Raw genomic sequence first — 12,762 nt, forward strand, 5'->3', positions numbered from 1 at the left:
GTTGAAGTGCACGATGTACCCAGTCCTACCCCATGTTTTCTATTATTCCCAAAGGATTTCAGCTGCACGATGTTCAACAACAACAACTTTTCTGCCGAAATCTGGCTTTCCTGAGATGACTATCCAGAGACAGAAGGCACGGATAATCAGACAGAGGCCTTCCTACCAGAGCTGCTTCAGTTTAACTTGAAAAATCTCACATCTGGGCCCTAATGGCTAACATCTGAGGCACCAGGTCTTCCCGGAAGCAAGCATCTTCATGCTCCCTCAGTTCAGTGTGCAACCCACAGATTGCTTGCTGAGGAAGGAATGGAAGCCTTCAGGGAGAGCAATGTTCCACCAGCCTCTGATTTATCGTTCTCTGAAACAGCTGCAAATATCTTCCTCTTCTCTGGGCTTAAAAAAAAATCGGACCCTATTGCTGAATCTCCTGATATAAATGGCTAATTCATCTCACCAAACGTGTGTTGGAAGGAAACTGAGTACACCGGGTCCCTTCCAGATCATTCCACACAAGAGCTAGTGCATCTTAATTCTGAAAAGATAATGGGTCAAATATGCTCTCAGTAGGTGCCAAATCAGTACAACCCCATTACTAGTGCCATGGGATGCTGGCCGCTGGCACCAGGGGTGGGTGAAGCAAGTTTGTCAGTTACATTGTCCCCTTAGCTTGATCGTCTATGAAAGACAATGACAACAAGCCCAAAGTTGCCTACTGCTTTGAAATAAACAGTGCAAAAATTAAAAAAACTAACACTTGGGTCAGTTTTGTGTTGTCCTGTTTGAGACTGGGTGTCACTATAGCTTAGGCTATCAATTCTGGTTTAGCTTCCCAAGGGCTACAACAGCCCACACCTGCCACCAGGTGTTGGAATCACAATGTCAAGAGTGAAGTCCCCAAGCAGTGAGCTCCTGAGAAATGCTGTACTTCCATTGCCAACCCCACCCAGAGCCAGAGTCCCGAAGTTCAACTGTCCTTTAATACTCTAGAATCAAACGATGGTTGTTAATAGTAAGCAAATAAATAAATAAATAAACAAACGGGGCAGGGGGGCTTTCAAGGGGCTTCCAACTTTAGGAGGAAGTCCATAAGAAGAGAAGATAAATCAACTTTCTGACTGTAAAAGAAAATATGAACAACTGCATGGAACTGTGCATGCACACACACACACACACACACACACACACACACACACACACACATTTAAAAGCAGTCTATGGTTATTGTGCATGGAACAGCCCACAATGACCTCTCCCGATAACTCCCCACGGCAAATTCTCCTTTTTCTGTTTTCCTGCATATGGTGTCAGGCAACTTCTTCCAGCTTATTTTATATGGCAACGATCAGTCCACATTCTGTGACTTGCCGATCTCCTCGCACCACCCCACCCCATCCCACTTTACCATCCACTTATGTTTTTAAATGCTGCCACCGCTGCCTGGCGACTTAGACAGAGCAACGACGGAGCAGGCAGGAGTACGTTATTCAGAAGTCTTTATTTTTATTGCAACAGAGAGATGTCTCGGGTTTGCAATGCAGAAAGAGCACCGGCTGGCTGTACTCCGTGCAAAGAGAGCATCCTGTGAAAGAGAAAGTGGGGTTCTATCAACAGCGGGTCAATCTCCTCTTCTGAATGTGGTCCCCAGTACTGAGGCGCCAGTGGAGAAAATGGTCAAACAGCGCCACCTAAAGGAGAAGCCATGAAATGCAACAGACGCGTGTCAGCGAAGATCTGCAGAAAGTGTGACAACAGTGACAGGAAGGCTGTATGATTGGCTTGTCATCACTTGAGAGAAACACGGATTCTAAGATATATTAAGGAGGAAATATTAGATCATTCTCTACTAAACAATGGGGAGAAACCCTGTGTAGAGAAAAGTTTGTTTGTTTGTTTGTTTGTTTTTTCCATTCAACGTTCCTGACATCTGAAATGATAGCCAAGGGAATCCTGCCTTATATCTGGAGCAAGAAATGAAGCACTGCTTCTTTGCAATCAAGGCACCCCACAAAACTCAAAACAAGCCCAGACTTTAGGAGTTGCCTCTTTTGATTCATAACTAGTTTATTTTTCAGAGTCTTCTGATTAAAAGGGACATATTACAAAGAAACTTTGCCCTTAAAGGCACACATGACTTTACTGCAGAACCTTTCCCACAGGGAGCAGCACTGACCTCTGGTCTCCCCATCTTCTCTTTGCTCTCCCTCCCCCCATCCCCCTCCCCCCTCCCCCTCCCCTTTAAGGTTAACATAAAACAGATCTCCACCCTCTCTGCAGATGGCAGCCTTGCCCAGGAGCGGTTCCTTTAAGCCACCTGTCCGTCCCAGGCCCTGCCTCTAAGCCAGCCAAAGTGGAGAAGGTTCAGTCACTATCGCCTTTCAACTCCTGGACCCCACAGTTAACAACAGAAATCTTAGTCCTTTGCTATAAGAAAGGTGGAAGTTTAAGTCCTTCCTTTAATGGGATCCTTGTTGAAATGCAACTGCGGCTGACTCTGGCTTCAATTTGCCTTGGAGGAGCTTTTTTCATAACTCAAATCAAAGAGAAGAACGTGCATTCCTGCTAAATTCCAATACGTTTTATTGTTCATTTTGTGTCATGAATAGTGGCCTTGGGATTCAGAGCCTAGCTACACTGCCAGTGGCCCTACACCCTTCCCACCTGCGTCTACCAGACAGCCTGTGTCTGTCAGCTCTTCAAACATCACTAGTTGTCTAAGGTAACCAACATGACAGAATGCTTATTTTGATTCAGAGGGCTAGAAGTTTTACCCATGTTCTCTTGGCCTTATTGCTTTGGTCTAGTGGTAAGCCAGCCTGTCATGGTGGGAGCATGTGGCAGAGAAGGCCTGTCCACCTCATGGTGGAAAACTAAGAAACAGAGGAAAGGGGAAGGTCCCTGGTCCCCTTCTAGAACTTACCCTCACTGAGCTAGCCTCCGCCTACCAATTCCTCCCTAAGGTTAGTGCCTATACTCAAGCCTTTAACCCAAGGGACTGCAGAGACACTTACCCAAACCATAGCACACCCCTTCTCAAAATCAAAATTTACAGATACAATTCATAGACCACATGAAGCTCAAGAAGAAGGAAGACCAAAGTGTGGATACTTCTGTCCTTCTTAGAAGAGGGATCAAAATACCCATGGGAGGAAATACAGAGACAAAGTGTGGAGCAGAAACTGAAGGAAATGCCATCCAGTGACTGTCCCACCTCGGGATCCATCCCATATACAGTTACCAAACCCAGACACTACTGTGGATGCCAACAAGAGCTTGCTGACAGGAGCCTGATAAAGCTGTCTCCTGAGAGGCTCTGCCAGTGCCTGACAAATACCGAAGTGGATGCTCACAGCCATCCATTGGACTGAGCACAGGATCCCCAATGGAGGAGCTAGAGAAAGTACCCAAGGAGCTGAAGGGGTTTTCAGCTCCATAGGCAGAACAATATGAACCAACCAGACCCCCAGATCTCTTAGGGACTAAACCATCAACCAAAGAGTGCACAAGAAGGGACTCATGGATCCAGCCACATAAGTAGCAGAGGATGACCTTGTGGGACATCAATGAGAGGAGAGGCCCTTGGTCCTGTAAAGGATCGATGATGTCCCAGTGTAGGGGAATGCCTGGACAGAGAAGATGGAATTGGTGGGTTAGTGAGCGGGGGTGGGGTGGAGGGGGGGCGATGGGATGGGGGGTTTCAAAGGGGAAATGAGGAAAGAGGATAACATTTCCTCATTGTAAATAAAGAAGATATCTAATAAAAAATATAATTAAAAGAAAGGAAGGAAGGAAGGAAGGAAGGAAGGAAGGAAGGAAGAAAGAAAGAAAGAAAGAAAGAAAGAAAGAAAGAAAGAAAGAAAGAAAGAAAGAAAGAAAGAGAGAAAGAGAGAAAGAAGAAAAGAAAAGGCAGCCAGAAAAACAGGACTACTGACCCCTGAGATCCAGTTTGCCACCTGCCAGTGTCTCCAAATGCCCAAGGGCAGTAGCAGATTCTAGAAGTGTGTTAAACATACATACACACACAAACACATGCACACACACAGAGAGAGAGAGCCACCCAGGCCCACATAGGCCCACTCTATCTGCTTTTGCATTTTTTGTTTTATTTACTTGTTTGTATTTGTGCATGTATGTCTGCACATGTGTGTAATGCTCTCAGAGACCAGAAGAAGGTGTCAGATCCTCTGGAACGAGAGTTACACATAGCTGAGAGTCACCATGTGGTTGCTGGGAACCAAGCCAAGGCCCTCTGGAAGAAGAGCCAGTGCACTTAACTGGTGAGCTTAACTCCAGCCCTGACAATGCATTTAAACAAGATCCAGTTGATTCATTTGCACAGATTTATCAAGTCCTAGTCCAGAGGAGTCAGCTCTGACTTGGCAGTATGCTAGAACCATCTGGGGACTTTCCAGAAATATTAATTATAAAAGTAACCTGGAGTGTAGCCCTCAAACAAAGCTCAAGGGGAATCAGCCTCGGGACCCATCTCTGGTGAACACTGTTTCTGTGATCGTACACACACACACACACACACACACACACACACACACACACACGTCCCTAGGCTCTGCTACAGTCAGGGATCTAGTTCTGACATTTGACTGAACCACAGCCCCTGATCCCTCAGGAAGCCTCCTTAGACTTCCCTAAAAAGTTCCTCCAAACCTGTGGTTGCATGGGGCTGTTGTGCTCAGTAATTGTCTGCTTTTGTGCCAGACTGATTTTACAGAAACATAAAGAATCAGGGGCTAGCGGATAAAGGCACTTTCTGCCAAGACTGGCCACCTGATTTAGATCCCCAAAAGCCCACAAAATGACTTCCACAAGTTGTCCTCTGACCTCCATATTCCTACACTCCCCCCACACACACACAATATCAATAAAGACATTTAATTGAAATTTTTTAATAAAAAGAAACAAGCAATGCCTTTCTTTTCTTAAAAGTCATTCCTCTATCTCATAGCACAATCAGTAGCTGTGCAAAGCCCTCCACTGTTCTATCTGTCCTTCTCCACACTGATCCATAGGCAACCTCTCCAATAAGTGCCATATGTGTCCTTAAATATGCTCACATCTCTGTAAAAGTGAAAAGGGCTGATTGTGTGTGGGGGGGACTTTACATGACATAATCCTCCCCCCTCCTCCTCCTCTTCCTCCTCCTCCTCCTCCTCCTCTTCCTCCCTTCCTCCTCCTCTTCCTCCTCTTCCTCCCTTCCTCTTCCTCCCTTCCTCCTCCTCTTCCTCCCTTCCTCCTCCTCCTCCTCTTCCTCCTCCTCCTCCCTTCCTCCTCCTCCTCCTCTTCCTCCTCTTCCTCCCTTCCTCCTCCTCCTCTCTCCTCTTCCCTGCCCCCTCACTCACCACCCTACCTTCTCTCCTCCCTTTGGCTTTCATTTTTTCTACGGAGTTCTACCAAAAGAGCCAGGTCGGACTCCTCCAAGGGAAGAGTCTCCTCTAAGATGTGTTGCTGCTTAAAATCAAATTGGCCCATAGAAGAGAACTCCTCTTTAAAACACGGCATTATCTCAGCTTCAGACTACAGGAGGTTTCTTAGCTAAGTGGGGGAAACGTAGTTCAGTCACTTATCAGAGAGCGTCCTGTTCTTAATCCTTCTACACAGATGTGGGTAATAAATCAAAGCCAAGCCCCACAGAAAGGCAGCTTGGCTCTTGTAAGCCTTAATTGAAATGTACGCTGTTTGTATGTACATGGGAGATAAAAAGAATGTGTCTTTGAGCACGTTACCAGACCTATCTTTCAAACATGTCAAATGGTACTTCTTTTTGTACAAAGAACTCTTACTTTCAATGTTAAATATAAGATACCAAGAGGAAAGAACGTGTAAGTGATGTATTCCTTGGCTTTGAGGTTCTGGGTGAGTTCACCATAACTTTGCAGTAACAAAATACATAATAATTATATTTATAATAATATAATATATAATTATATATAGTAACATAGAATAATTAGCAACTACTAGGTGTGCCAGGCACTGTGCTAGCATCAAATTGTGTGTCTTCTCATCTAATCCTCAGAAGCCTATAACATGGATCAGAGATGAGAGCTTGAACCAGAGACAAAACAGACGGACGACTGTAATCTCTTTCTTGGAGATCAGCCCATTCCTCAACCCACCCAGAAGAGGGGTTTTCATTATCACCCTCCTTCAGCTGTTTTCTCTTCAAGATCCCCCCTCCCCTCTACCCCACCCTTGCGGGTCTTCAGACAACTGTAAGGCTTCATCTGTGATTGCCCCAACTTATTTCTCTCTTCCCGTCTCCCCTCAGCCCCTCCCAGTCTTAAATCCCAGGGCAGGGAAGTGGAAAGCCATTTCCTCACCCCTTAGCCAGCTCGAGGTGGTAAAGGCTCTAGGCTCTGGGCTGCCCCCTTCTGCCCTAGAAACACTCTCTGGCAGACTCTGAACACTTCTCCGTGCATCCTCTTCCTCCTTCCCCTCCCAGGGGTTTCTGGGTACTCTGCTGAGTCTCCTCCACTTGGCAGAGTGCATTGCCTGCCTTGGCCTCTCCCTTAGCTCTGGTCCCTCCAGCCTCAGAGCTTCAAGCATGGAGTGGGTCCCCTCCTACAGCTCGGCACCCTAACACTCACTAGTGGGATTGTCACGGGTGTTAGCTAAGGACTCAGATCCTGCCTCCTACGTGACTGCCCTCAGTAGTCATTTATTACTGTGAACAACCAACATCAGTGTTCTTTATAACACATTTACCTATGGAATCCTTTCTTGGGGTATCATTCTCTCTCTTAAAACTACTGTAATGGCATCTATTCATTACACACAGTACTGGGTTTCATTGTGTTTTCATATATATACATAATGTATTCAACCATGGTCATCTTCTCTCTCTCTCTCTCTCTCTCTCTCTCTCTCTCTCTCTCTCTCATCCCCTCCAACCCCGCTGTGCTCCATCCTCTTCTCAACTATTCCCTGTTCTACTTTTCATGTATTTCACGAGTCATTTTTTAATGAGCCAGTGAGTTTCATTAGGATCGCTTGCTTATAAGAATACAAGTGAGAGGTTGTTTACCTTAGCACAGGCACCTTACCACTGGAAACAACATGGAAGAAAATGTCTCTCCCCCTCCACTAATCATAAGCTACATATAGATCCTCAGGGATTGGCGATGCCTCGTGAGCCCTTTCCCTCTCGGTGACAGGGTGATGACAAGCCTAATATTAGGCAGACCTTGTGCAGGAAATCACGGGTGCTGTCTTGGTTACTTTTCTATTCACCACAACCAAGGCAACGGGTAAGAGAAAATGTTTATTGGGTTTACAGTTCCAGAGGATTAGAGTTCATGATTCTTATGGCGAAGGGAGCATGGTGACAGACAGACAAGCATGGCACTGCTACAGGAGCCGAGACCTTACATCTCATCCACAAGCACTAGGGAGAGTAAGAGAGCTAACTGGAAATGGTGTAGGCTTTTGAAACCTCAAATCCCACCCCCAGAGGCATACCTCCTCCAACAAGACCACACCTCCTAATCCTTCCCAAGTAGTCCCATCGAACATGTAAGCCTTGAGTAAAGACGCTCTGAGTTCAAGAATGCAGCAGCCACAACATGTCCAGAAGTCAGCATCCCATGTCACTCCTTGTCCATCTTCTGATGTTTCTGATACAAGCATCCATTCTTTCTGGAACTTCTTATAGAATGTTGCCCGTGCTATGGAAAGGATGATGCCAGTTTATACACTATGCAGGAAAGATAATGCAGATCTAGTTACGAGTGAGCATTAAAGAGTCACTTACTCTCATTACTTTGGTCAGTTATAAGTCTCCACAGTTACCACTGCCCACTGCAAGAAGATTCTTCTCTGACCAAAGCTCACAACAACACTAACATATGGGTATAAAGTGCTTATTCATGAGGAGATTGTAGAAGCAGATTATGCCCATTTAGTGAGACTGCAGGACCCATGACCCAGCCATGGACTTTTGACCAGGTTTACAGTACAAGAAATGAATTTCCTCCTGTGGTGCAGACCACAGAGCCAATTTTAAAGTGGCTGGTTACCCATATAACAGGTGTGCCAGTATTGCGCCAGGAGGTATATGTTGGCTGGCCAGTTAGTAGGGTCCACAGCTGGGTCAGATTATGCTGAAAACTCTTCAGCAGTGTGTCTTTTCCAGCACTGTGAGAACTAACAAGAGGGGAGCTTCTAGACCAGTTCCAACTTGAGTTCTTTGCCTTCGAACTGAATATGGTATGTGGTATCGTTGACAGACTCTTACCACCCAGGTTGGTGCTAATCGATAGCAATGGCAGATGACTGTATTGTTTGGAGGACTTCCCCGACTAAACCTTGTAGCAGGCTAGCCTATCTCTAGCACTGGGATATTCTTTTAATAACCTATAGTTTCTAGGAAACCTTGTAGCAGGCTAGCCTATCTCTAGCACTGGGATATTCTTTTAATAACCTATAGTTTCTAGGAGCAATTTCATCTACCCATGCAAACTCCTTTTTTTAACTTTCTGCCTGTTTTGTTTTGTCCTTTTGCGACTGGGTCTTACTATGTCACCCTTGGAACTCAAAGAATCCCCTTGCCTCTGCCTCCTGAGTGCTGGGATCAAAGTCATGTGCCACCACACCCTGCGATTTTATTTAACTTTTAAGTGTGTGTGTGTGTGTGTGTGTGTGTGTGAGAGAGAGAGAGAGAGAGAGAGAGAGAGAGAGAGAGGGAGAGAGAGAGAGATTGTGAATGTGAAAGCAGCCCCTTGTAAAGGCCAAAAAAGGGCTGTCAGTTCCCCTAGAGCTGGAGTTACAGGTGGTTTTAAGCCACCCAATGTGGTTCAGGGGAACCAAGCTCATGCCCTCTGCAAGAACAGTAAGTAAACCATCTCTCCAGCCTCTTTCTTTTTTTTTTTCTTTTTTCTTTTTCTTTTTCTTTCTTTCTTTTTTTTTTTTTTTTTTTTTTTTTTTTTTTTTTTTAATTAGCTTACCAAGCATCAGACTTCTTTACGGCATTTTTAGAAAGGTGAGTTTGGTTGACCTTCACCCATCCCCCTACGTCCTCCCCACAAAATCCCTTCCTCTCCCAGGATTCCCCCTTCTACTCTTGCAGAATATGCCCTCTACTACCCTTCCCCCACCCAAAGCCTCTCTGTCCCCACTCTGGGCCCCTGTCTGCTTTCCCGGGCTTTATCCACCCTCACTCCCACATATACTAAAAATTAGAAGCTAGGATTCATAAATGAAAGAGAACATATGCTGTTTGTCTTTCTGGGCCTGGGTTATATCACTTAATATATTCTCCAGTCCCACCCATTTTCCTACAAATTTCATCATTTTGGTTTTTTTCTTTGTATGTTTGTGTAATTTTTTCACTGCCCAGCGATTAATTAATGTGTCTCTTAGCTGATCCCATCTCATTGCAATTGTGAAAGGATAACTTGGTGCGCCATTCTTGACAGTTATCACAAAGACCACACTTGAACTCCAGTCTGCCCTCAGGACCACACCACACTCCCCTCCTCTTCTCATCATGAACAACCCTTGCAGTGCTTCTGTGTGGTTTAGTGCAGTGACTCACACAGGTTGGATAAACAGTAAAATGTTGGGTGCCGATACTGCTGTTATTACTAGTGGGTTTATTTTGTGTTCCTTAAGTACAGCAGCCTGCACTGGTGACAAAAGGGACAGGGCAGCTCCAAGAAGCAAGGAAAGAAAATCTGGTCACCTTTCTTAATTAGTGCAAAGACAGCTCTATTAAAAATTAATTTTAGGGGGACCAGTTGGGAGCAAGATAAAATGCAATAATACAAGGACATTCGGTTTATACAGAAAACTGTTCGTGTGACCCTTCAAGATGCCTTGGCACTGGTCGCCAAGCCTGATGCCCTGAGCTTAATCCCCAGGCCCCACATGTTGGAAGAAAAGTATTCCCTCCTGCAAAGTGTCCTCTCACCCACACACACACACACACACACACACACACACACACACACACACTGTGGCATGCCTCTATGGCATATGCACACCCACATTCATATGCAGATAATGAATTGATGTGTTAAAACACTTGGCATGTGAGCTCTTAAAGCAACATTAATTTCTGGCATCAAGGACCACAGAAGGTGAAAGCAGTGGGCATGAACTGCTCCCATGCCTTTGATCCTCACTGTCCCCCTCTCTCCTACAGAACCAGACTGCTTCTATCTAATTTGTTTCTTCTGTCTTTATTCTCTTGCCCTCCTCCTACCCCACTGGTCTCTGAGCATCTCTGCCTGGGCATCACAGACTCTATTTCCCACTTTCCTTATGTGATTTCTTATAGGACAGAGCTTGAGAAAACAGAAGTTCATTTCTCTCTCCTCTCTCTCTCTCTCTCTCTCTCTGTGTGTGTGTGTGTGTGTGTGTGTGTGTGTGTACATGCCTACATATGAATATGGATGAGGGTGTGGGATTTAAATTTATACATTCATAATTTTGAGTGTTTCTTCTTGTCCTCATAATAGCATGTATAGCAACTAGCATGCCTAAAGACTCAGTTACCTTGTCCACCTAGCACACAATGTTGTAATACAGAGAACTGAGTGCATTAAAGGGTAGTATGTATGTACATGTATGTTCATGTGTAGTATGTGCTGTGTGATTGTATGAGTGTGTGTGCATGTTCTAGCATATGGGCATATGAGTGCCAAGGTGTGCATGGAGAGGTCAGAGGGCAGCCTTAGGTATCAGTCCTCAGTTTCCAACCTCGATTGAGGCAAAGTCTCTTTGATGATGCACTGAGCCTGGATAACTGGCCCATGAGCTTCCTGATAGTCTCCTGTGTCAGCTTGCCAACTTCCTTAGGGGGCACTGGAAGGACAAACTAAGAGCTACAGAGTCGGGTTTTCACTGAGTTCTGGGGATGCGAACTCGGGTTGTCAAGTCATGGAAGAAGATATTCAACATCACCCTCTGGCCTCCACACATTGTGCACAAACCCACACACCCAGCTGCATCCCCCACACACACCAAAGCGTGAAGTCCTGGTGCTAGAGTGCCAGAGAGAGGCAGGTACCAACCAGGACTACAGGGCTTCCCTCTGGTCTTCCAGAGCAGTTTTCAGGTTAACAATGAACCTGTGCCCCCGCAGTCCCTTCCGTCAGCATGAGGAGTAGGTTGCCCTCCCCATCTTAGTTCCCATGGTCAGAATCCTTAACTAATCTTCTACCCACAGGGTACTGCGAGCTTCGCAAGCTGTTGTTGCAGCTGCTCACACCAGCAACGGCTCTTGACTTGCTGAACACCTTCAGTATTCCCAGAGCTGTGTTGTCACGGTTCACCCAGCTGCACCGCGGGCTTCCTCCTTCCCCCCAGCCACATCTGCACCTACAGCCTCCCTCCTGCCCCCCTTCCAAGCCCATGATTGATCCATCCTCCTGCACGTCAGACCCCAGACCCTCCGGAGCTGGTCCCATCAATTACTTGTTCTCTGTCTAGAATCTTTGGCTTCCCCATCCCTAGGGCTTTTTAACTTATTCATCATAGAAGCATGTTCAAACCTCTTCCATTTTGCAGAAAACAAAACAAAAAACAAAAGTCCAAAACTGCCTTTAACCCTTTCTTCCTTTGCAGCTTCTTCAGTCTTTTATAATCCTTGTCCATACACTACACACACACACACACATGCACACACATACACACATATATGTATATATATATATATATATATATATATATATATCATTTATCAGTTTCAACAGTGTCGCTGCTCATAGAAATCTATGTCCTTCCTAGAAACCCCAGAGAGGAAGGAGAGACTCAGCTTTACTGTGCCAGTCACAGGAGCACAGGTGCCAGAGCCATAGTAGGTAGGGTCAGGGTGTCACTCACTGACCAGGGCTTGTCCAGCATGCATGAGGCTTTAAGTTAAACACCCAGTATTGGGAGAGATCAGTAAAGAGTCTGTGCCCCCTGGAACTGAGAGCTGCCCCCGGATGTGAGTGAGGTGCTAAATCCATGACAATCTTAGGGGGAACAGCATAGCTTTGTCATTCTGTGAGCTATCTCCTCTCCCAGGCCTAACTTTAGGAGGCATTAGAATATTCCTTAGCAAGCTGGCAGAAATGGGGAGCAGGAAGAACCTAGCATCTCAGGGCAGAGGTCTGACCTCTGGCTGAAGGGTAAAGTCTTGGGTGTCACTGAGGGTTGATGCTTTACATTGGCTGTCCCTGAAGTCAGCCTCACCATATGTCACGGATGTGCCAGAGGACGGCTTCTGTAATAAAAGCACACATGTGACATTTAGCATCCTAACCTAAGCAGTTTTGATTGTACACATGAATAGTGTTAAGTACACATGGATTCGCAGAAGAGCAGAGAACTTTGTAAAAAGCTCTATTTATAAACAGAGTTGTTGATGCATATAACCAGTTAAGTATATGCCCTTAGTCTGCTATGTCATAAGAAGAAAAGAGACACAGACATGGACCCAGGGAGAACCCCTTAACGGAGGCAGAGATGGGAGCAAAGCAACAGCTGTGGTGAAGATCGCTGTGGAGCAGCGCTCCCACGGAGTGATGGTCATGCACGGAGTGCTGGAGGAATGCTTAGCCTGGCAAGCAACAGGAGAGCCCAAGAGAGACACGCAACAGAGACTTCCCTGCAGCCTTCCGAGAATGCACGGTGCTCCCAACACCTTACTTTGGATTTCTGGCTTCCGTGAATAATGAGGCAGTTGTTTTCGGCCACCCAGTTTCTGGTGTGTTGTTTTGGCACATTTATGAAGTGGATATGCCCGCCCCTTAAGTCACTTCT

The sequence above is a fragment of the Mus caroli genome, chromosome 19 (genome assembly GCF_900094665.2).
Source record: "Mus caroli chromosome 19, CAROLI_EIJ_v1.1, whole genome shotgun sequence".
NCBI classification, from domain to species: domain Eukaryota; kingdom Metazoa; phylum Chordata; class Mammalia; order Rodentia; family Muridae; genus Mus; species Mus caroli.